Below are 4198 nucleotides of genomic sequence, written 5' to 3'. Positions count from 1 at the left end.
CATTGGGGAAGACTCTGATGCTGGGGGAGATTGAAGGCAGGAGGAGATAAGAACAGAGGATGAGATGGTTGGATGGCATCACTGACTCAATGGACATGAATTTGAGCAAACTCCGGGAAATAGTGGAGGACACAGGAGCCTGGATCCTGCAGTCCATGAGGTTGCAGAGTTGGACATGACTTCATGATTGAACAACAGCAAGAAATTTTAAGTGTCCTAATGCCTGTATGAGACCCTGAGACCCTGAGGGATTGTTCAGCTCACTCAGGATAGGGCAAGGTCAGAAGTGCTAAGTAGGGTAAGAGAGAGAGAGTTGAAGGGTGTTACTTTTCAGATGAAGGAACTATTCCCTACAGCCAGGGAAAATTAGCAATGACTTTTCAGAGGTACTATTAACTTGATAATGAAATGCGCACAATACTGGCACTTAAAAGACTAGAGTTTGATTCTTGGCTGCTCTAGTTATCAGCTGTGTAACACTGGCACTGTCTAAACTCACTGTCTCCAAAATGGGAGTATGATAGTTTGTGCCTCCTCAGGACATGGCCTGGAAAAGAGGCACATTTTTAGTATAAGGCCCGCTGCTGCTGCTGCTAAGTTGCTTCAGTCGTGTCCGACTCTGTGCGACCCCAGAGACGGCAACCCACCAGGCTCCCCCGTCCCTTGGATTCTCCGGGCAAGAACACTGGAGTGTGTTGCCATTTCCTTCTCCAATACATGAAAGTGAAAAGTGAAAGTGAAGTCGCTCAGTCGTGTCCGACTCTTCGTGACCCCATGGACTGCAGCCTACCAGGCTCCTCCATCCATGGGATTTTCCAGGCAAGAGTACTGGAGTGGGGTGCCATTGCCTTCTCCGAGTATATGGCCTAGCATGAAACAAAAGCTCAATGAATGGCAGATGTCATTGTTTTATTGTTTTTAGAGCTTTGTTTGAAAAGTTCCACCTGGAAAAGAAATGTGACATCCTTAATGACATTTGTGAATGTGCTAAGGATACAGAAAGATGGTGTGACTATAAAGACACCAGTGTTAGTTCTGTGGAAATGGTGGAGGAAGGGGGGTCTCTGTTTTTGTGTGATGGGCAGTAGCCTCATGGTGGGTGGCAGCTGCATTGTGTCATAGCCAGTTGTGTGCCCAGAACTTTGTGTTTCCTATTGAAGAGGATAAAGAGACAACTAAGGAAAAATAGACATGAATTATAGGGGAAACGGCACTGAGTCTGTTTTGGATTAGTGGCAATGAAATGGGTGGAAAACATTTGGTTGTTTGATCATAAGAAGAGCTATTTAAGAAGTCCCAGGTTTATATGTTCTCCAGAATGCTGCTTCTAGTAATAATGCCAGGGGAGTCATGTAATGTAGGAAAGAAGTTGTAGGTTGGACTCAAAAGAATTAGTTTTAGTCTTAAGCTATCAGGTTCTGGTATGGGAACCTGGCCAGGCTCACCTCGAATTGTCAGCCTCTATTTCCTCATCTGCAAGTTAGGGTGATGCTCTGTCTTCCTTGCAAGGTTATTAGGGGGAAAATCAAGTAACACAACAAATTACGAGTCGTTAGCACTGCAGGGCAGTGTAAGTGTTGGCCTCAGGGTTCAAGAGACGTGTCTGGTTACGTCAACACAGCTTAGGATTCCCTATCACAATGTGGAACTTTTATAACTAGGGTGACTGCCCAAGCCTGGAATCCATAGCCCTGTCTTTAGGGAATGACTTGTTTTCTTCTTTTTTAAATCATTTAAAAAAATGTTTTTTAAATTGAAGTACAGTTGATTTATAATGTTGTGTTAATTACTGTTATACAGCAAAGTGATTCAATTATACATATGTACATTCTTTTTTCTTTAAATTATTTTCCATTACAGTTTATCATAGGATATTGAATATAATTCCTCATGCTATACAGGAGGACCTTGTTGTTTATCCATTCTATATATAAAAGCTTATATCTATTAACCCCCACTCCCTCTCCTTTGGCAATCACTGCTGCTGCTGCTACTGCTGCTAAGTTGCTTCAGTCGTGTCCGACTCTGTGTGACCCCACAGATGGCAGCCTACCAAGCTCCGCCGTCCCTAGGATTCTCCAGGCAAGAATACTGGAGTGGGTTGCCATTTCCTTCTCCAATGCATGAAAAGGAAAAGTGAAAGTGAAGTCGCTCAGTCATGCCGACTCTCAGCGACCCCGTGGACTGCAGCCCACCAGGCTCCTCCATCCATAGGAATCACAGTCTGTTCTTTATGTCCATGATTCTGTTTCTGTTTCATAGTTAAGTTCATTTGTTTTAGATTCCACCTGTTAGTGGTATCATATGGTATTTGTCTTTCCCTTTCTGACTTACTTCACTTAATATGATAATCTCTAGGTTCATCCAGGTTGCTGCAGATGGCATTATTTCATTCTTTTTTATAGTTCAGTAGTAGAGAATGTGGAGAAGGCAACGGCACCCCACTCCAGTACTCTTGCCTGGAAAATCCCATGGACAGAGGAGCCTGGTAGGCTGCAGTCTGTGGGGTCGTGAAGAGTCGGACACGACTGAGTGACTTCACTTTAACTTTTCACTTTCCTGCATTGGAGAAGGAAATGGCAACCCACTCCAGTGTTCTTGCCTGGAGAATTCCAGGGATGGCAGAGCCTGGTGGGCTGCCATCTATGGGGTCACACAGAGTTGGACACGACTGAAGCGACTTAGCAGCAGCAGCAGCAGCAGCAGTAGCAGTAGAGAATGAGTTGTTGTCTATAAGGGTATTTCAGTGTTGTGTTTTTTTGTTTGTTTGTTTTGATGAAAATCTAACAAAAGCAATACATGCGTCTTCTGGATCATCTGTTTCTCCTTATAACCAAGTATTGCCACTCAATACCAAGGCCTACATTTGCATTGGTGTTTATGACTCTTTTGGAGCCAAGAAGAACTACTTCATCTCAGGCTAAAGAGTAAAGGCAGAACTTCCACAAAAATTCTTAATACATGCCAAGGGAGGGCCACATAATATCATGGCACACTGTATGAACAGTTCAAGTAAATTTGCAAGTGGTGATTTAGGGTCAGCAAGCAGCAGTATCTCTCTGACCATTGTTCATATTCTGTTTCATAGATGAGTTCATTTGTGCCGAATTTTGCTTAGATTTAGTCTTTAATTTTTATAGTCACATAAAATTAATAAGTAAAAGAAGTGTTTGCCTGATTTTATATTGGCACTTTATTAATATCGTAATAAAAATAGGAATTTCCCTGGCTGTCCAGTGGTTAGGACTCTGCGCTCCCAGTGCAGGGGGCACGGCTTTGATCCCGGGTCAGGGAACTAAGATCCCATAGGTCATATGGTGTGGCCAAAAACCACATATATAGGCACACACATAACAGTATAAAACTTATTTAAGTAAAGTTTAGGGATTGGTGTGATTTTATTTTTTTCATTTAAAAAGAATCACATTGTCTTGTTTGGGAAACAGTGATGTTGAATATAAAAGCTTGCATTTTAAAATAAGCACATGAAAAGATGTTCAACATCATTACTCACTGGGAAAATTCAAGTTAAAACCACATCAAGACTCCGCAGCTGCCACCACGGACTTGACTCACTCACAGCTTGCTTGGCTCCCTCTGCAGCCATGTCTTACAAGCCCGATACGGCTGAGATTGAGAAATTCGGTAAGTCGACGTTGAAGAAAGCAGAAATGCAAGAGAAAAATCCACTGCCTTCAAAAGAAATGATTGAAGAGGAGAGGCAAACAGGCGAGTCGTGATGAAGTGTGCGCTGCCAGTATGCACTATATATTCCACAAGCATCGCCTTATTTTACTTCTTTTAGCTGTTCAGCTTTGTAATATGCAAAGAGATTGGATCAAGTTTAAATGACTGTGCTACCCTTTTCAGATCAAAGAATGGAGAAATACTGACAACGTAGGCCGCGCCTGCCTCTCCCACCTGTCTGCTTGCCTGGCAGGGAAGGAAAAGAACTTGCTTGGTGGTGAAGGAGAAAGCTGGATGGAATGAGAGTGAAATCTGGAGTAAAAAGCAAGCTGGTCCAGGCTGACTTGTGGGCTGTAAAATGCACTTTAATCAGAGTGCCATTTTTTTGTTGTTCAGATGATTTTAATTATTGGAATGTACAGGTTTTTAATATGCAAATAAAAAGTTGTAAAACCTGAAAAAAACCCACAACAAGGTATCACCACGTATCCATTACAATTGTTAAAATTAA

The 4198-nt window shown here is 42.4% G+C and overlaps 1 pseudogene; it reads left to right on the top strand.

The window, feature by feature from the left end:
* Positions 1 to 3605: 3605 nt before the first annotated feature.
* LOC113881027 lies at positions 3606 to 3740 on the top strand (annotated as a pseudogene).
* The last annotated feature ends 458 nt before the right edge of the window (positions 3741 to 4198 follow it).

This window comes from Bos indicus x Bos taurus, chromosome 22 (assembly GCF_003369695.1).
Source record: "Bos indicus x Bos taurus breed Angus x Brahman F1 hybrid chromosome 22, Bos_hybrid_MaternalHap_v2.0, whole genome shotgun sequence".
Lineage (NCBI taxonomy): Eukaryota > Metazoa > Chordata > Mammalia > Artiodactyla > Bovidae > Bos > Bos indicus x Bos taurus.
Note: the sequence above shows the minus strand (reverse complement) of the source record. Positions and strands in the feature narration are given on the sequence as shown.